This window comes from Conger conger, chromosome 14, assembly GCF_963514075.1.
Source record: "Conger conger chromosome 14, fConCon1.1, whole genome shotgun sequence".
In the NCBI taxonomy this organism is placed as follows: Eukaryota; Metazoa; Chordata; class Actinopteri; order Anguilliformes; family Congridae; genus Conger; species Conger conger.
The window spans coordinates 11,025,032-11,047,817 of NC_083773.1; positions in this window are offsets into that span (position 1 = coordinate 11,025,032).

Consider the following 22,786-nt stretch of genomic DNA (forward strand, 5'->3'; position numbering starts at 1 on the left):
GTGTAATAGGACATACAGTAGGCAAATGTGAAACAAAGATTCCCCTGTCACGCAACACAATCAAAAGGCAGATTAATGTCTACCGATATTGAAAGTGACATTTTGAGAAAAACAAACAAAAAAAAGTGCTATTTAATTTTATTTCCCTTTTATTTGGCTCCTGAGCATGGCAGGTCCGTGCCCTTTTTTCCTTGTTCGCTGTGTGCTGTGCTGTGTTTTTTTTTCTGTGTTCTCACTCTGGTCCTTGTTTTCCCTCTCTCCCTATTACGTGTCTCTGCCTTCCACTCCTTCATGTCATTCGCCTCACCTGTGTCTCATTATCCTAACACTCACACCTGTTCATCCTTTAGTTCATTTGTCAGTATATTTATACCTGTCTGTTTGCTCTCTTCTTTGCTAGTTTGTCTGACTTTGTTCCTTCTTCTGCCTGTTTCTGGTCTAGCCTCTGCTTCCCCAGTAATAGAATGTTTTCATTTTTTGTGTTACAATGGTGTAGAGGTTAAAAATTATTCTCTACATTTGTATTATTAAAAACCTTTTTTAAAAAAAAATGGTATTCCCACCTGGCACTATTTAAGTTATAACTCAAATCATAAACCCATCTAGAATGAAACAATGTACTTTACATATTCGACCATTATTTAACCACAATGGCAGGTTGATAACAATTTCTTATTTACAATGATCACATCAAATGATTTATATGTATATTTTGGTGACGAAATACAGTGTATGAGACATTTGGTACAGGATTATTTAGCAGATAAAGTGCAGGGTAACATACTGATTGTTATCATTTGCAGACTTCTGTTAAAATGGACTTTACAGACTCTTCAAAGGTAGATATGGAGATCATCCAAATGTAACTGATCTTGTAATCTAGCCCAGTCTGTAGGTGTACTGTATTTGAATGAAGAAAAGCCTTTGTGAGTGCTTTGTTGGGTATTAATCTGAGGGTGGTGGGGGATCTGAGATAATACTGGGGGGCTGATTAGTGTAGATCTGTCAAGTAGGGTGGGGTGAGACCTAGTTTGGTTTTGTAAATTAATGTGTCCTAGCATGTTGTCTATTATGAAAGGAGTGCAGACCTGACCTAGCATAAAGTTTGCAATGGTGTGTGTGCGTGTACGTGTGTGTCTGTGCGTGTATGTGTAATGGAACTCCTAAGACAAATCTGATTGGAGTGAGAGATGATGTAATGTTTGGATATCTGTACAGGATGTCACCATAATCAAAAAATAGGGAGGATGGCACTTTGAACTTATGTCATTTTGGAGGAGTGGCAGAAGTTGTGTTTGTTTCTGTATAGAACATTCAGTCTGACAATATTGTCTTCTGTCTTCAAAAAAGCAATACATCAAATAAGCAATTGTCACTTTGTTAAATTTTCAGTGAGAGTTTCTGATTTGTTCCATCCTTTACTCTCACCACACATTAGGTTTTAATGAGAATGGGTTATTGCAAAATAACATGGTTTTGGGAACTCCATATGTTACATTCAGTGCCACTGCCAAGCAGCTTAAAGCTCACCCCGATAAATTAATTGATTCTTAATTTTGAAAACATGGCATTAGCCAACCAGAGAATGAGCTATTTTTGCTGTGCAATGTGATTGAAGAAATATGGTTGACAAGGGTGTGGCATCGGGTTTACATTGTATGTCGCCATTTCAAAATCAGAACACAGGTTAACAAAAATATGTGACAATAGTAAGTCAAGCTGGCATTCAAAATAAATAGACTGGCACTGATCCCAAAACTAAAATAGCATTAACTGTGCTATCGCTGCAGTCACATTTTTAGGTGACAGATATAAAAATGTTATTTAATATTTAATTACTATTCCTGTCACAATTAAACATCATCTTATTTTTAATTTACTATACAACAACTGCATTGATTGGGTATTCATTGAGATGTGACTAATCCGGTATAATTTTCATCCAGTAAGTCATATCCCCCTGTTCTCTTAATGAATGATTGCTACTTAATCGTTTAGCTTTACTGGATTCATGAATATCTGATAGTGTACAGACAATCACTTATTAGACATTAGGCCATTGTGTTCAAAGTGTTCTCTTGGGAACAGGCATTGCTGTCAGACACCCCTCCGGGTCCTGCCTGCCTTAGTCCCCACTGTCACACTGGGAGAGAAGAGCTGACAGTTGGCTAATTATTGTTTTGCCTCTCAGAGAGGACAATCACCGGCTCGTTTGCCGGACAAAAATGACCTTTCTGTCTCCCGCCATCACGCCGTGGAGCCTTGTCACATCTGAACGGAGGTTCAGAACTCGCTGCACCTGGTGGAGCCCACCCTGCGGAACCTTGCCTACCGATCTCGCGGTTGGTCTGTGCCACAGGGTGACCTTAATCAGCCATAGGAACCTGACAGCTGAGAGCCCTGAGGAAAAGCAAGCCGCTTAACAAATGTTTTTTCCCCCAAAGTCAGAACAGTCCCAAATGCAGCTCCAAAATGTAAATATGAATTTAAATGAAAGTTGTGGTAAATGGGCATAATATGCCAATACTTTTATTTAACTGATATTGGTTGATCAATGAGAGAATATTTGAACTGGATCCATGGATCTTATGAAATTATATATTCTCTTCAAAAATAAGTAGTCAGTTTGGCCATTCTCCGTTGACATCTCTCATCAACAAGGTGTTTCTATCTGCAGAAATGCCACGCACTGGATGTTACTCTGAGAAAACTCTAGAGATTGCTGTGCGTGAAAATCTCAGGAGATCAGCAGTTACAGAAATACTCAAACCAGCCCAAACCAATCATGCTACAATTGAAATCACTGAGATCTCATTTTTTCCCCCATTCTGATGGTTGATGTGAAAATTAGCTGAAGCTCCTGACCCGTATCTACATGATTTTATGCATTGTACTGCTGCAATTGGTTGATTAGATAATTGCATATTCCTAATAAAGTGCTCAGTGAGTGTATAGGAGAAACACTGCTGTTTGGAATTATCCAGGAGCGTGACAGAAATATGTTTTCACTGTCCTGTCCCAGTCCCCAAGAAGCTTAGGACAGAAAGCACAGAACTGGACAGGAACAGCATGGAGATTTTAGGAGGTCCGGCTCCAGTGTGTTCACAAACCATTTTTATACAGTCTATGGTCGGAATGACTCGTGAGGCTATGCCATGCACCAAATCATGTAATAAAGCAATACATATAAATGTAATGTAAAGAGAGGTCAGCCATAGCAACTGTGTAAGATATACATTTTTATATGATGTGAATCATTATAAGTTTCAATTTGCTTATTCAAATAATTTTGCTAAATAAAATATGGATGAATGGAATAATAAAAACACAACTGTGCGTTTTCATTTCCGCACACAATACGAACAGCTGAGACCACTCATGAAGTCCGTTTGGATCCTACAAAAAAACTGACATCTGGAAACTTTGATAAATCCCACATTATTTGTGCAAATGCATTGCCAAATAATTTGAATATAATAATGAAATATTATTATATTATATTGAAATAATAATGAAATCCGTTATGCTCACATTTCACTTTTTTAAATGCACTCGAAGGCACTTCAAAGCCTTCTATGTGTTAAATACATGTGCTGTATATATGCCGTATATAATTGACCCTTTATTTTAAGTGTGATTTGAAATAAGACTTGGCTTTTATTTCAGTGATAGTATTTACAGTCTGGGGTGGCTTGTAATGCCTGGATTGGAATAACTCGCCACAGACCTGGCAGCATTTCACATGCACACCGACCAAGAGAAAAAAGAACCTGGAAGAGAGCGTGTGCATAGAAGCTCTGTTCCCTGTGGCTGAGAATGATGATTAATGGGGATTTTACAATCTCACACCACAGAGGAGAGAGACAAATCAGCAAGATGCTTTTTATACCCAGACCTTTCAATCAGAGCCTGACCCGACTCTAATAAGTGACATCTCGGACTGGTGGTGGAATTTATGAGGTGCCCCGATAAATTGCGTCACGGGGGGACTGCGGGAGCAGGTTCCAGGCAGATAAAGACCATGCGGACGGTGTTCACACAAGCTGCTCCTGCACTTACAGCTCCACACCCACGCCTTCCTGTCCGCCATGTCGCCACCTGGAACTCAATTTACCTGCGAAACTGACACCGTCCCGCAGACACGCGTACGCATAAATCAGAAATAATGCCGCAATTTGAAGCATCCATCTTAATTTGCAGGAGCAGTATATATTTTCCACAAAGGGGGCTATTGAAAGATACAACTGTTGAGGCTACTCCGGCTTTTCTGGCTTGACTCCCCTCCACCCCCCCTTTTTTTTAATTCCCTCTTTAGGGAGACAAGATTCTTTTGAGTGGAATTAAACTGCGGAGCTTGACCCTAGGTTTTCCCTCCTGACCTGGTAAAGACCGTGTAACCTTGTTTCTCCCACCCTCCCCGTTCATTTGTCTCCGCCTCTCGCTGACATTTCCACCTGCTGCAGAATGGCTCGATTCAGTCCTTTGTCCACAAACACAGAACCTTATCCACCTTATTGACTTTGAGAGACAGGAGATATTTGCGGTGTACTAAAAGATCCACTCGCATTAGATTGCGGTGGTCTCGTTTAGGCTAAAAATCTTAGTGTGTTTGAAATGGCTCAAGCGTGTAGAGTGGAACCGCTGTGGTCATGTGCTGAAAACTGGCACAGCACCAATCTGTCACCGGTTCCAGGGGTATTGTTATCCTGCTGATCTGTGCAGTGGATTTCACCTCTCAGTCGCAGAGGCCTTCCAGGAACCACATACTCTAACTTAAGACCACACTCCAAATTCTGGGTAGCCTCATGGCTAAGGCACGTGACTGAGGCCCGGAAGGTACATGGTTCGAGCCCCGGTGTTCGCCATGACAAAATATGCACAGTTGTTGCCCTTGAGAAAGGCCCTTAACCCCACTTTACTCCTAGGGGGTTTGTCCTCTGACTAAGTCGCTTTGGATAAAAGCGTCAGCCAAATGAGATGTTATTATTGGTGGATGTATAATTAAGATATCAAATTCCTCACGCCCTCCTGTAATCCAGCAAGGAAAGGATCTTGAGATATACTGCAGAGTACATCTCGGTGACTGCGGTCTTCAGCTGATAGATTGCCGAGTGAAAGAAAGTGTTGGTTGGCTGCATGTGCAACCTCCCAAATTTACAGACGTGGCCACAACGACAGGAATGGCTTTAAGTGACAAATAGACACGCAAACTTAGGGGACAATCCATTTCATTTTTAATGATTTTTTTAAACAAATAAATAAATGGAAGTAGAAAATGATCCATCAATTTCATGAAGTGCAGGATTTTAAAAAGTAGCTCTCTGTTGGGTGCCAGCAGAAAGATCGCTGAAGGGGAGGGCGCTATGCTAAGTGCAAGCTCCATTATAGCTATACTGAGCTGAGGGAGAAAATAACACTTTTCAGCATGCAACTGCACTTTCAGCTCCATTAGGGCCTTTTTATATGCTAGTGCAGCTAATGGAGCCTGAAAAGGAGATTTGGCTGGAAGTAATTAAAGGTGATAGAGTTGGCTTAAAGGTGTATAGTTAATGAGCTGCAGTGATCCTGGCCTGACCACAGATGAGCTGGGGGTTTTGGTTATGCCCCGAGACAGCCGGAGAAAGAGAACGAGAACGAGAAGAAAACTCCCTCCTTTGCAATGTAAAACGTGAAAAACATTCTTTCATTTGAACCACCTTGTACTATTTCCACATGCTACATTCCACATTCACAAAAAATGGCGCTCATGAAATATTCATGAGGACATCGTTAAACAGCGGCATTAGCATAAAATGATTCTATATGATACCAGCACACACTGGAATGTATTAGGTTAAAAAAAAGGAATGAAGAAAATGAAGGGCTAAAAAGTTGAGCGAAATTGATATAATTAGGTCTACGCGAGGAGTGTACAGTTAGAGGAAATATTCGACTCCGGGAGAAGAGAAGAAGATAGCATCATGCTCACATTGCGATGGGTGCGTTTAATTGTAAACACTCTTCCACATGCCTTCACTAAGCATTCCAGCACAATGAGATGAAATGTTGTAAATGAGCCTCACCCCTGTCCCCCCTCGTGTTTTGATCGCCGTGTTTGATTCGTATCCCGAAGGCTCGATCGGGTTACCGTGTCGACGGCTGCGCTGAGCGCATGCCGGAGACCGGGCCTCGCGCTCCGGGGGCCTCGCCGCTCACTTCCCCTTGTTTGATCCTGTGATGAAACGTGGGAGGATTAAGAAGGATGCGCACAGCCAGAAATCCCAACATGACAGAGGAGTGGAGCCAAGAGCTCATTAACGCCGGCACCCCAGACTGATCCGCACAATGAGTCATGGGCACGCAACCAGAAACCTGCTCCCGCCGCTAATGTGCATCTTCTCCAGAAAAATCAGGCCTTTGACAGGGGCTGACATCAGGTACGTTCCCCTCATTCTTCATTCCTCAACATCCCACCTCACTCCACCCCTGAGAATTTGGAATTATCTGCCATGTTTTTTGGGGGTTTTTTTCATAACCCTCAACCCTCTATGATTCTCCGACATTTTATTAAATCTCCAAAGCTAATTAATTGCTCGTAAAGTGCAGTCATGACAACCCCACCAATCTCTTGAGGACATTTCAAAAAGGATAACTGGAAAAAAAATCAAGCTGCAGTCTCAGCGTGAGAGAAAATTTAACGTCCGGACTTGCACCACACCACCAGAAAGAAAACTGTTAGCAGACAAACTTTTAAATAAATTGCACATGCTGCTGACACTAACTAAGCATTTTCTCTTGCTATTGTTGGATAGAGGCTCTAAAATGCACCGTATATGTAAGGACACTGAATATTTAATAGAGGAAAGCAATCTTGCTTGTGAATGTGCATAAATATGTCTTCAAAAGCCATAAATCTCAAGATTGAATACTGAAATGAAAAAAAAAATCAGACCTGCTCTTGTATGTAAAAATAACTCAATATTTAATTTTCATTGGCGATGGCTCAATGTTGAACAAATACAAGGCCCAAATGGTCCCAACAGTGAAGTGGTACAGTTTCATATCAACATGAAAACGTCTCTGATCTAATTGTGAATACAGGATGGAACCTCCTGTTTCCAAGCGAATGAAAACTATTTCCCAGAGGAACAGAGATAAAAAGAAGATACAAGCAATTATTTCCCGCTGTATGTGTAGAAACATGTTCTAGAAATTAAGCATGTTTGTTATATACAGCAATTTTCCCTTTGCTGCAAACATTGTGTCATATGCTCGGTGCGGTTTAACTGATCACTCAACAGCTCGGTCCTTGTAATTTCTGGACTTTAATCATCATTTCCAAGGCCAGACGTAGGTGGAATAGTATTGAAATAATAAACTATACATATCATTGCAAACTTTGTACTCATTATAAAAAAGGTTGGGGTGGAAGGGTGCAAAATAAGGACATTACTAATATTGCTAAATATGTTGTCTTACTAATAATAGGCTGCAGTAGTGTATCCCTTTACGCATTTAGCATAAGGAATTCTGGAAGGCAATTCATCCTTCACTTTGTTCATCTTAAGTTGTATCCTACAACCACAGCATAGCAATCATGACCCTCTGTTCACCAGCGTTTATACAGTCTGCGCCACAGTCTCTCTATCCCAGTGAAAGAGAAGAAATAAAATGTGACATTTTATTCACACCGGAGAAGAGGTAAACACAACATTCATGAATATGTGCCTGATAAAATCTCCCCTGACCCATGACTAGCCACAATGCAGTGAAAAGAAATATGTGCCAATATAAATGAGCAGATGCCTCGACTTTAGCTTCATCCAGGGACAGAGAGAGGATAAGAACCAAAAGGAATTAATTCTATGGGAGAGATTCAGAGGGGAGCAAGGTTCTACTGGCATCCGGCAAAAGGTAATCTCAGGTGGGGGGAAAAGAGAGAGAGACATGAGGGGGCTGGAAGGGTTGGGGACACGAGGACTCGAAGTGAGGGCTTGTGACCCAGCCTTCGAAAGACAACATCCCCAAAGGACAAATGGATTTGGATGAAAAATTGATATGGAGCAAAAATAGAATAGCAGCCACTGGGAAGTAAGACCTGGAAGAGACAGAACAGGGCAGCACATCCTAATTTACCAGAATCAATTATTCACCACAGAAATAAAGAACTGGGGCCTGATATCCGCACCAAGATACACAATTACAAAGACATGAGGTTGAGCATGTTTGAGGATATACTGTATACAGAGCATGGCTAATTGAGAATGACTCAGTGATTGATATGACAATGGCAGTGCCATTTTGTTTAGCTTCTGAGCTCCACAAAAGGGTTCCAGGGAGCATAGCGTTGCTTTACAGTGAGGAAAAATAACATGTCACCTCCAGAAATTAATACTGAGGGGATCACTGCTTTTGACACAGCCATATACTTTTTATGATGAAAACCCTGTGTAGTCAGCCAAGCATATCACTGGCCAATTGCCGGGGGGTGCCATTAGCTCAGGTAGTAAGAGTGGTTTTCTGGCAGTGGGAGGGTTGCCGGTTCGATCCCCTGTCCTGGGTGTATCAAAGTGCATGACTGGGTAAATATCCATATAACGGATTGAACTAAGTTGGACCAGTAAACCTCATGCACAATTAGTGCACGACTCGGAATGTACACCACTCAAAATTTCAAAGCATCTCCTCTTGGACAATGGGGGAAAAAACCTGACCATATGACACCCCAGGTGGTGAGGCATCATTACTGCACTGCTGAGGTATAGTCCGCAGTGGCACAGTCAGGTTTTTGATAGCAAATCATGAAGTGTGTCACAAAGCAGAAACCCAGTGTGTTAGCGGAAAGGGCAACCCTGCAGCCTCTGATCTGGGTTCTTTTTAGCATCCAGCAGGACATGGAAACTGTATTAAGTTTGCTCTGTAGGAAATATTGAGGTAGGTTTTGCCTTGTGATTTTGGTAGGACCCTTCTCAACCTAAAACTAATTTGAGGGTAGGCCTCAAGACATCAACAGTGGACAATCTGTAGTATCTGCAGTGTATATCAGCCAAGTAATTACTACATAAAAATTTCATAACATGCCACTGACTCGCATGGAAATACAGTAACTCCTCAGTCTCACATGGGACCTGCCCAATGCGGTGCCTTAGGAGATACTTAATAAGAGAGCTCCCAGTTTGCACAGCCCCACGATCAGTGCTTAAGGCAGATACATAGATAATCAAATAATGACAGTAGGTTTTACATTCCAAACAACCCACAGTGGATTCCCTGCAGTTATTTACAGTGTAAGCGATGTTCATTAAATTTTTAACAGACCCTTAAGGTCCTAGTGACAGACAAAGCTGACAGGCCAAGAAAGAATGCACAGTTGCGGTTCTCCTTCACAACGTAAAATATAGTAATGGCTTTAGCCGAAAGTGTTTGGGAATAAATTATCGATCGGGGGATAGGCTTGTCGATGATGTAATAGGTCACTCCCTCAACTTCCTCACAGGAATAGTGAGGTGGACAAGGCATTAATGGATAATTACACATCTACAAAGCAGAGCTTATTAATGAGATAAATTTTCTGCTTCTGCATCGATGGTGTAATGACTTCCTCATCGTAATTACCACCTCCGAGTGTCCTTGACACAAAGGTACAGCCCTTTGTGTCAGACCTCTCACAGAAAAAAAGAAATAATAATAATAATAATAATAATAATAATAATAATAAGGAAGTAAAAATTAGGTTCTTACACATTGAAAATATTGCAGTTCTCAGAACCACAGCACACATTAATTTTCTGTGCAAAAACCAGCCACTATGGTCCATGAGCTGAATCTATAGTACAGTATGTACGGAATACAAAAAATGCAATGATGAAACCAGAATGAAATGTAATGTACTGTAAATGTAGATCAGTTTATTACAAACATAATGAAAGTGAATGAATTATACAAAAAGCAGCTAAAACACTGCAATTGGCTAATAAGTATTCATGGGTGGCCTGTAGCGTAGTGGTTAAGGTACATGACTGGGACCCCGCAAGGTCGGTGGTTCTAATCCCGGTGTAGCCACAATAAGATCCGGACAGCCACCGGGCTCTTGAGCAAGGCCCTGCATTGCTCCAGGGGAGGATTATCTCCTGCTTAGTTTAATCAACTGTACGTCGCTCTGGATAAGAGTGTCAGCCAAATGCCATTAATGTAATGTAATATTCAACTATATAATTATATTTCAACCAGATTACTGGAATTGTGAATTTCATACAATTACAAAACAGTGCTCAAAACAGTTTACAGAAGTTAAGTGTCTAAAACAGTAAAATGTATTTTGCAATGCTTACGTCTAAATAGAAGACTTCCTTTGGAGAACTTCCAAGGAATATTTTGTCTCTCTAGCCAAGTATTCTCAAGTGAATATTTCTGAGGAAGACAGTGAAAACACCGTTGGCTCCACAATAGAGGGCATTTTCTTTGACGTGACCCCATTTTATATCAGTGAGCATCTAAATACATTCTCAAAATATTTTATTATTATTCAGTAGGCTTATAAATAAGGAGCAAGCCTGCTTTTGAATAATAAATAGCATGTGAAATTGTGGATTGTGTTTGACTTGTTGATGGGGGTTGGGTATTTGACAAAAACTTTATTTTGGACCTCAATGAATATATTAGTATATAACAGTGTTATTATTGTGATTATTATTATTATGATTATGATTATTGTTATTTTTATATTTTACAATCTCACAATATTTTCCTTGAGGAGAGCATAAGGAGAGGGAGAGGCAGGGGGAGGGTCTACAAGATTTTTCAGGATAAAAACTGTCATATACTTGAGTAAGAAAAATACAGTATTTTCCATATCATAAAACCCATACTATAATGTAGTTTCCTTGTGTCAGTTTGGAGTTACCAAATGTCCTTTTTGGAAAACTGCCTAGACATAGCAGAATACAATTTTTTAATGATATTTTATCAAATTGAAAAGGGATTTGTCCAGTGTTTTGGCTGTGGCTCCATCCAAACAAGCTTCTTTGTTTTAGTAATGGTTACCTTTCAGAAGACAACACCTATGCCTGTAGTCAAAAGGGTTTGAGAATAGTAACCATTTTATTTTAGGTGTGTGATTTTTAAGCTTGTGTTAAGAAAAGGGATGATACTTAAGGGGTTAAGTAAAAAAGATATGCCATTTGGAATGCATAATTTGAACCGCTACACTAGGTGTTGTTCATGTTTGGTTCATATCTTGTAGGACTACAGTGGGCAGCATGAAGATGTTAAAGTTAGCAGCTTAAATAAAATATCTGACACGCCAGTTCTGTTGTGCAGATTTATCCAATTTAAAAATGCATGAGGACAAAAGCCTAGCTTGCACAGTAGTACAGTTGTATTTGATTGCAATAATGATTATGTTAAATGGATATTTTTTTCCGTACAAGCAGTACTGAATGTACTTGGTATGCAATATTTTGTGCTGATGTATTCTGTTTTCACGATTGTTTCAGAACACTCAATAAATATGTTTTTGTCAATGAAGTCACACGTTAATAATACGAAACCAGCTAAACAGCTGCATGCCATATTAGATAATGGTAAAAACTGGAATAAATGTAATTGGCAGTAGGCCATCCATATGTACATCCATCCATCCATTATCTTAACCCGCTTATCCTGAACAGGGTCGCAAGGGGGCTGGAGCCTATCCCAGCATACATTGGGCGAAAGGCAGGAATACACCCTGGACAGGTCGCCAGTCCTTCGCAGGGCACACACACCATTCACTCACACACGCATACCTATGGCCAATTTAGACTCTCCAATCAGCCTAACCTGCATGTCTTTGGACTGTGGGAGGAAACCGGAGTACCCGGAGGAAACCCACGCAGACACGGGGAGAACATGCAAACTCCGCACAGAGAGGCCCCGGCCGACGGGGATTCGAACCCAGGACCTCCTTGCTGTGAGGCGGCAGTGCTAACCACTGCACCATCCGTGCCGCCTCATATGTACATTATATGTGAAAAATAATATTTCCACAACAATTTTCCACTGATAACATACATGATATCACTGCCCTCCAAAATTAAATGTAAAGCTAATATCAATTCTGTACATCCTCCTACTCAGCGTATAAATCAGCTGAAGTTAGATGAAGTGATATTATTGCTCAAGCTCAGGTTTCCTAAGTGACCAGCTATGCATGGTAATAGTAGGAATCAAATCTTATCTGATGTTTTGATATGTTTGCCAACACTCTTTATTAATATGCAATACATTTTAGTAGCTGGAAGATGATGGTTGGCTAAATTGTTTAATATATTTAAGCTGCTCCTACTAGCTAAACACATACCATACCCATGTAGCGCATGATTAACTGCATTATAATCTTACAATGTACAAATATTATGAGCCCCTGCCAACAGACAAATTCAAGCAGCATTTCAATATTTTATAACTAAATACCTGGGTGGTGCTTTGAAATAAAATATTTAATTTTGGTGGTTGGAAGATCATGGTTGGCTAAATAAATTGTTTAATATAATTAGGCTGCTCCTACAAGCCAAATGCATACCCAGCAATACTTCATGTAGCACATTTATTATTATTAATGTACAGTAACATTTCCAAACAAGGTATACATGTCTATTTCATTTTACCATTTGGAAAATGTGAGGATTTTATTGTCACTACTTGAATCGCAAGCTTCCCTGAGGATAAAAAGGACAAACTTTCTTTAAAGTACAGCTCAGTGGATAATCACAAATAAATTATTGTTTCCCCCCTGAGGATTGAATAAATCAATAACAATTGATTTTCAAAGACAGGACACCAATGACAGCAATGCCAGAAATGTGAAAAACAAAAAAACATTGTCTCACAGTCTAGACCTTCAAGTTGAAACTTCAGCTAAATAGAGCTAATTCTAATATAATTAGTATGCAGCTGTCAGATTATATATGAAGGGAAGATGGGGTGACATTAAGCTGTGAATGATTAGAAGTAGAAACATCAGCACCCAGGCCAATTTTCAGTGTGAGCGTCTGTGCTGTTGAGGGCAGGGGGGCGGGAGTGTATGTCACTGGCAGGCATCCATTACTTTTTGCCGATAAACAGCCATGTCTCTCAGCTGTGTCTTAAAAAGGTAGAGGAAGTTTGACTACACCAGATTAATAAATATCAGATAGCCCATAATAATACTGCTGTGTCAGCTCCTAATTATTATTATTATTATGATTCTGCCAATACACATTACAAAGACACATAAAATAGTCAAGCAATGATGTGTATACACACTTGCACATGCACATGTACATACATGCATAAACACTCAGTGGGCACTTAATTAGTCTTATTGTTTTGAATGATTGGTCTTCTGCTGCTGTAGCCTATCCACTTACAGGTTTGATTCGTTATGTGTTCAGAGACGGTTTCTCAAAAACTGAAAAGTTTCCCTTGCGTTTCCAAAAAAATCTGCATTCATATATATTTGAAACTCTGTAGTATGCATGCCACGCTAATGGGTGGCGGTGTAGCTTTGCAACTCAACACCACAGAATAACACCACACGCCATGCACAAACCAAAACAACAAAACACGGGCAAAAAACTTTGTGTGGACGGACGAGGAGGAGTTATTGTTAAGAGTGACCCACAATTACAAAAGCGCAAAATTGCAAGAGAACATTGACTGTTGTCACAGTTTCATGTCATCACCCACCTCCTCCCCTCACTCCTCCCACCATTTTCACAAGAATTGCGTTTTACCAATTTACACAGAAACGGTAAGGACGGTGTTTTCAAATAATTCCTCTGGAACCCATTTTCAAAAGTTTTTAGCCTTCCAAAACGTGTCCTGTAAACGAAAGGCCCAAACGCAGCAATGTGCCGTTTTCGGCAGGCACTATTGTCGTGTAAACGGGGCCTCAGTGGATCCAAGGCTACGACGGCGTGTAGCTGGTAATGTGGTTTCTGGCTAGCCTGGTACAGGTTTGTAAACTCATTACCGAGGAACGTCTCATTAAGTTTTTCATGGCCAAGTAGCTCCTGCTGTAGCTCTTTACTTCCATTTGCAAGGTGGCCTTAGAAGCCAGACACATTCATCTAATGGAGGTTAAAGGGAAATAATGGGCCAGTAAAAAGACCTCTTTGTCTGCAGAATGATCACCGAACTTGCAGTCAAGTGAGGTGAGTTAATTCTTGGCACCAGCTCACGGATTTGCCTGCATGTCAGTACCCCAGGTGAAAGCTGGAAGCCCAGTTACCTAAAGAATAGGCTTTCTTTGCAGGAAGACCTACTGTAGCTCAGGCACATGAGGAAATTGGAAAATGACTGTCACCTCAAATCACATACAATTCTGTAATGACCTGAATCTGCTGTGTTAAATATAAATAAAATCCTGGGACTGATTTGTGAGCAAATATGTGCTTGCAATAATGAGCATACTACTTATGCTTTCAATGGATGTTTGCACTGAAATGTAAACCACTTGCTCTTCCTATTTATTACATTGCTCCAGAGTGGTCATGGAGTTATTGGTAGCATTAAGTGCAATCACACACATGACTTGAGTGGTTAAGTGGTCTTATTGATCTTGTCTTTTAAATAATTATTTTTTAACAGATTGTTAATTGGATATGACATTTACGAATGATAAGAAGGCACCCATGTAACAAAATACAAGGGTCAGCGTGGCAGTGTGGCAATGCACATCTAACTGTCAACAAATACAACCTGCTTTATTACAGTTGTGCTCATCCCTCTCGGCTAAATTGACTGGAACCTAATGTTCACAATATTAGTCTTACTTGCGGTCAAAGTTAAATTTGAATCACAAAATAACTTGCACCCTAGCATGATATAATTCTCAGCTGAATTACTTTTATTCAGGTAATACAAGCTGAGGAAACAAACACATAGCAATGCATATCTACTGAAGCAAAGGACCATGGGAGGTATTGGCTGTTCTTCATGTGAGTAATGGGGGTGTCCAGTGAGAGTAACTAGGCTTGAAGAGCAGTTTGAGATACATTGCATTCGTAATGAAATGCAAGTTTAATTTATATTCATCATGGTATTTGCTTACAGTTAAATGTATGGGCATCAATAAGCGTGTTGTTAGGAGCCAAATAACTTTTATGTCTATGCTAATGAAAATGTATGAAATTTCGCAGAGTAACCACAGCGTTTTTTTCTCTTGGTTCATTTTGAGATTCTACCTTTTCTATTCATATTGAAAGAGGTATGATTACAGTTTGTTGAGTATTTCATAAGCTAATGGCTTCCCTGATATCCAATTAATGATCAACAATTTAAGTAGAATGGCTTAGAGGTACACTAGGTAGGATTTTTGTGTTAAAACATTGTTACAAGACCATTGTAAGTCCCTTCCTATCATTGAAAAAGGCTCACTGACATGTTGACTCGCCCTCTGCCTGTGTTTACAGTCCTTAAATTTGGGTTTCAATATATGCAGTTGACAGAACTACACTGGTAGAACTACACTTGATATTTGGCAGAACCTCTTATCCAGAGCGACATATAGTTGATTAGACTAAGCAGGAGACAATCCTCCCCTGGAGCAATGCAGGGTTAAGGGCCTTGCTCAAGGGCCCAACAGCTGTTCGGAACTTATTGTGGCTAGACCGGGATTAGAACCACCGACCTTGTGTGTCCCAGTCATTTACTTTAATCACTACGCTACGGCCACCCCTTAACCGTTAGAACATTTCTCAATTAATAAATTCAGAGAGAAAACATAACTACAGGAGGATAGGATATTACTCATTATTCATACACTTCGGCATGTTGGGCGGTGCAAAATCATTTATACTCCCTCTGGGTCCAATCTCTCTTCCCAGCTGTGCCCCAGGTTTTTCCATATCGGCCTCCAAAGCTTTTCGGCATGTTGTTTTCAGGCAAATTCATTTTCTCCCGCCTCCGGGATCTCATCCGACCACTGTCCTGGCGATGGAATCGCTCGCCCTCCAGAGAAAATGGTCAATCCCGCCCCTCCTGGTGGCTGGGTTGCTTTTATCTTTTTGGGCTTGGTGGAAGATTTCGTCTGAGGTTATTGTGGGCCCGGCTGTGTGGAATCACACAGTCCTTTCCTAAATCACTATGCACCACAGAGCTGGCCTCACCTCTCAGCTCCTTTCTGCTGCCTGAGAACTGCATTTTAATGCATCTGGTTTGGCAGAAATCTGGCTGCGTGTCTTTATATTTACTGTATATTTCACGTCCCCCCTAAAATCTCAACCAGAACGGTATCTCCACCTCCCGTAGTCTAGTCCTATCCTGTCCGTGCTTTCTATACCATATTGTATGTATCACATGATCAGATAATGACAAAGCTGAACAACACTGGAAACCTCAGTTTATTGTCCCAAAGTATGACTGTGACAGAGGGTGAAAAGTGCAGTTCTACTGTAGAAGGTATACTGTAGATTTAGTAAAAAGGCTGAACTTGCAAAATCAAGTTGAGTTGGTATTGCATTTGTTGCTAAACTGAACAACGCTCAGTTACGTATTATGGTCTATGTTCCTTTTTAAATCCGATGCAGTTCATTATGCACTTTCCTTAAATAGCGTTCAACTAATGTGTTGAACATACTGTAGATCTTACAAAACGCCTTACTCCAACACGATGCGGAAGGGCCATACTGCCATCTTTGGTTCTTTTTTATTTTTTTATTTTTTTCTGAATGCTTTGAATTAAGGGTCAGAACAGAGAATGCTAGCTCAGGGCTTACCTTAAAAAATATGCATTCAAGTTGTCCTTGCCAGGAGCTTCAGTTATTATCTGAAGTGCTCTATTCAGCAAAATCTCTGTACTTCTCATCTTGTCAGTTGGTGGCCTTGTTTGTTATTAATGACTGTATTTGTTTGGTGTTTTCCACTGCTAAGTTGTGTTTTTTTGCAGTCAAGCCCTTGTTCACTACAAGGAGTTTAATCAGATGCTGCAAGGTTATCAAGCAATGGATCAAGAAGCATTATCTGATATACAGAAGCTGGTCCTACATTTCAAGCCACATTTTCTTGCTCCAGAACAAAAGTGAGTGTGGTCTGCTGGGTAAGTTGGCCCGTCCTGCCTGTGGCTCCATTTCAGTTTTTTGTTGTCATTGTCTTGAACTTCATTTAAAGCCAAAGGATGATCAAGACTATATTTTGAACAACAAAAAAATGCCTGAGCAACACTATTTCCCATTTGTTACTTTTGCATGTTGGCCCAGGAAATGAAAATGAAAATCAGCTTGCAGCTATATCTATATAATTTCACAGTATGGCTGCATGATTATTGCAACATAGCCTATTCATTGATTGAATTATTTAAAATGTGCTATTGGATTGTGCGGTTAGATTAGTTCCCAGACACTTTACATGCATACATTTATTTATTTACCCATCAACTTGAATCCAGCTAGCAGCATGCAATGTGACAAGATATAGCAAGATGCTGGCGGGCACACAGATACATAAGCAGGAGATGGAGACTGAGGAGAGCTTGCCTTGCAGTAATGCACAACATGGCACTGAATGACCCTCGGAGCTGTAATGTATTTACTTTTCCAAACAAGAACTACAACATTTTGGCCCAATATTGTACACTGAACAAATCAAAAGGAACAGATCTACATGTATAGAAAGCTGCAGGTAATTAACGTCTCCTTTAGCAATTACAGAACATTTTCAATTTATAGTGAACAACATAAACTGTTAAAAACGCATTGTTATGGTGCAGCAAAGTATTTCTGTGTATGATGTGTGGAGCAGTATTCGTGTTTTCTGATTGCTACCTCACCATAGGAGGGGATTTCAATTTAGTTATGATTGCCCATAAGGAAACAATAATTCCCCCTTTTCAGTAGCCCAGTAGCCCATAACAATTTTATTTCTGATTTAAATTTTGTTACCTTATTAGACCTTCAGATTGATGGAGGGTAGAATTACCCACCATACTCTGTACAATATGGTTCTTTTCCACAAATTGACAATATCTTTCTCTATCACTAATTCTATAACTCAAGTTGACATTTTACCCATGTTTATTGCTGATCGTGGTAGCTTTATCCTGCCCTCCAATAACCTGAAGGCCACTTGGTAGCATTTCAAAAATCCGTCATCTGTTTTTTGTTATATCCTGCCAAGATTTGAAATAATTAGCTACAAGTTACTGGCAACTATGGGAAATGTGTGTTCCTTAATTGGTAATATAATTCCCTTCTGTTCCAAGATCTTGAGAAGGAAATTAGATCCTGTAGAGCAATAACAAAAACACATTTTTTTTCCACAGAGGACAGGGCCAATTTTCTTGCTGTACTAAAAGGGGAATACAATACATTGACCAAGGAGAATTCATCCTGCATCGCACCAGACAAAAATATTACTAGCGGATAAAAGACCAAGTCGATTACCCGCCCTTAGGTTAAGAGAAAATGAAACTAAAGCAACCATAAATATGATATGAGGCGAAAGATGGACAGGTTATTACAAATCCAAAGTCTGTAAAAATGTCTTTAGAGATTTTATGTGCCAGCCTCTACAAGTCAACTTGACCCACGGCTAAACATTACTAGATACACGGCGTTTACTCAAATTATCTTGAGAAGAGTGTCAGTCTCTAGATGTACCTATAACATTATAAGAGCTTAACGAGGTTCTTCACTCCTTTTCGAAGGAAAAATCATCAGTAATAGACAACTTTAAACTTGAGCTGTGCCTGGAAATTTTTAAAAGAGTGGCCCCACCCGGCTGGATTTTAGGCTCTTTCAATCATGCTACCCAATCAAGTAATTTCTGCCATAATCAAAAAACAGTATTTGTCATTCAGTTCACATGAATCCCAAATGACTGTACTGTATTGGTGCGTTAGATACACCCACCTTTTTTGGCAGAAATGTGAAACATGTTATTGTTGTAGAAGACTATGATTTTGATGTTTGATACAGTACGTGGCTTTTGTAAACACAGGGCCATACTTATACGTATCGCTTTGCAACCATTTCTGAACAGTATTTGAGCAATTTCAGCAGTGATTTCAGTATATAGGACAGGCAGAAGGCAGTCCCTTTTGCAAATTGATCTCCAATAACAGTACATGGGCATTCAGACGATACATTTCTATTCATCTGTACCATAGTCTGATATACATGTCACAATCCAGTTTGTCTGGCATTATTTAAATGAAGCTCGATTGGGATGCACTAAAAGTGATTTCTCAAAGTCAAGTACAGATATCTCATATTACAAGGTCATTGTAATGCCCCTTGCAGTATGATCCCCACAGATATTCCTGCAAAGCATCTTGTACACATTTCTTGCCATTAGAATCAAGCCCTGTGCCTCTAGCATCTAAGGAGAGATTAAGTAGTACTCTTCACTAAGAGAAAAATGTTCATCAGAAAATAAAAGGCCTTAAGACTTTGTAATTAGCTGTACTATACAGTAGTGTAACAACAGTGAAAATGCATAACTCTGCTCTTTATATATTTATTATCCTTGTTCTTTGATGAGGAACACTCCTTGATTTCCAAATTCATTTGAGAAGACAAACGCCACATAATTTTTCCAGGTACCATTAGCACCAGACAGATTTGACAGAATGGAGATTCTTCAGGTCAATTCATGAAAGGTTCTCCGTAGCATTTGGAATTCAAGTAACAAAACTCTTTTGTAATTCTTTTGAAATTATTTTTTTAATTACGACGTCTTTTAAAGTAAAAACAAGTCAATCATGAAGAGTAGTATAGTAGAAAAATATACAAAAAATATGTGTGGTGCTTGTCACTTGGGTGGTACCCTCTATTTACATAAAATTGCACTTCTAGCTAGAGATACATGGTTCATTTCTAGCTTTTTTGTAAAAGGTACTTGTTGGTACTGTTACGTTCTCAGGCGTCCAGGGGTAGGAGGGAGTACGCAACAAAATTATAATGAAATAAAATGACCGGGAGGATGTATTTGAGCGTTATTGGAGTGAAAAATGATCGAACAAACCAGGTTTGAGGTGCAATAAGTGTATTTACAAAAATTACAGTGGCGGTGCTATTTACAGTTTTCAAACAAAAACTCACAAGACAAAGACACATGGGGTACGAGGCCAAGGGACCTGGGTGTTGCCAAATCAATTAAATTAACAAAACCAAAGAGAGCTAAAAACAAAATACATACTAACTGTTCACTGAACAAAATAATATATATCTACTCTATAATCAAAAGTACATAGGTGGCAATCACCCCTTTCCTAAGGTGTCTAAACAATGGTTCACCCTACGTGCAGCAACAGTGTATAGAGGCCTCTGTCTTACCTGCCCCAGGGCCTACACGGACAACCACATTCACAGGAGTAGGAGAACAGATGAACACACATGCACACAACAGGGTTCTCAAGCGAATGAGCAGCCAAGTCTAGCATCGCCCCCTATAGGGCAGCCAACACAGTTAATATAAGCAGAGGGACGTGATTGGTGGAGGCGGGACCAGGGCAATGATGATGGACAGCAGGGACAGCGAATGGAAATGGTTGATGGCTTCATCTGTAGAGTTTAAGGGGGGGAAACAGACAGACATACATACGTGGAACGTAACAGGTATGCAAATCTGTTCCTTGGAGAACAAAAATGTACCTCTATTTCTGAGAGTATTTGCCATTGTTGGGAGACATTTTGAAAACCTCACGTGTCCTTGCAGTCAATCTTTACTTTGACCACTGTCTACAGTCATGTGGACTGGTTCACTATACATATATTCATCCCGCAAGTAGACTCACTCACATTTTCTTTTCAGATAGCAGATTCAAGACTTCAAGACTTTCAAAACACACTTTTAAGCCAGCGACCAGTGCAGCTTATTATTATTTTAAACTTTGTGACAGTCAGAGAGATACCACCCTCCAAGCTTGGCAGTGTCCTTTGAAAAATAATGTTGCTGTCCATTGAATAAGGGGTAGTGAAGCTAGGCATTTTATAAATAAAATGATGCATTGGCCTGTCAAGGCGGTTTCTGGAATGTTCCAATCAAAAGCAGTCAGATGCAGATCCGCGAGTCTCGGAGGAGAGCTGATACCTGCCACGCTGGTTATTGCTTCCTCACTCTTGGTGCGTGAACCCGACATGTCTGACCTGCTAAACCCCTGAGCTTCAAGGGCTTTGCAGAGAAATGCCACAGAGAGTTACTCAATTGGAAAAGAAAAAGTAAAATAAAATATTATATTTCCAGGATGACAGAACATAGACATGCCCATCCCTCTCCGAACCTGCAGCCACTCCCTACGTTTTAGCGAAATAAAGGTTTATCAGATCAATCCATAAAGAATTGTCAAATGAATGAACAATAACAATAGTTTAACAGCATTATATGAGGACGCATAATGCATAAAAATGGAATCAGCCATGCTTTTCTACTTGTTTTTCTATTTTTTGCTCTGAAATATAAATCCCTATGAGCAGCTTGTATGGATAAAATAATATACAATATAGAATACATCATATTCATTATATTCTTCAATTTCCTGAGCTATTGTTTGTGAACTAAGGAAGACTAACTATGTAATAATCACAGGAGATATATGAAAGGAGAGGAATGTCCCTAGTTTATGAACAGCAATATCCTTACACTGACCTTGTAAGCATGACCTGTGACTGTTTGCACAAGACCGGCAAAGGCTAATCACAATAAAAGTAGCAACTGCAGAAAGAATGCATTCAATTCCTTGGAATGTATTCCCGCTTCATTGCTTGAAAATGGAAGTCATACTTAATCTACTGCAATAAATCAAAATGGTGTGGACATTTCTCCCAATACAAGGTCTCATTACCAAAATAATTCTCTTTTTCATACTGAAGTATACAATGAAAAATACATTTCATATATGAGATGGAAAGATAAACCCATCTGTGTAAAGGTAGATCGGCATTAAAAGCCACAGTATAATAATCACAGGTTTCTATCGGAAAATGATTTGCATCACTAATAATAATATGAATAATAATATTATTATCATCATCATCATCATATATGTTAATTCAATGTACTCCCATTTGAATCGATGAAAAATTACTATGTATACACAGGACAATGTTGTGATTTACCAAAGGTAGTCCCCAAATAGCATTTGCGGCAACACACCTTGCCTAAGTAGAAACCCAGTGTCACCTGGGATGTAAACCCTCGAGCCTAAGGTTAAAGGTACTGGCACACATATCATTTTGTGACACAAGCATTGAATAGCAATTCTACCCCTGATGCGTTTGAGGTCGGGGACCTCGGACAGACACAATGCGACGGTGTGTGTCTGTGCCGGAGTGTTACGCCCCGGCCGAGCGCAGGTCTGCGCGGAAAGCGCTTCCACTCGCCTGCATGGCTGCCACTGCCCACGGTCATTACTCACTGGCCCCTGCAGGTCAAGAGTTATCTTACCAGCAAAGGCGTTACACACCACGCCAAATATGTTGACGTGCGCGGTTTGTTTCTCCCTCGTATAGAGTCCTCAGAGCATGACTGGAGAGCGGAAAACGACACGTGAGCTTTTCATGCTTTCCGGCGCAGCTGTCTGTTGGCGGAAAGGGCAAGAGAACCGCAATGTTTCACGCCAAGATATAAACGCGGTCAGTCATCACCATACCACCGTACTAGGAACCTTCTGGTTACAAATATAGTAGGCCTAAATTGAATTCATTTACTTGGGAGGCTATAATTAAATAGAGCTAGACACGGTGTTCTGAAAGTACTGAGTCACATCCTCACAAATTTCAAAAATACTTTGCCATAGAAATTTCATGCTGTGGGCAGGTGCAATTTTTAATTTTAGGCATCTTTGGAA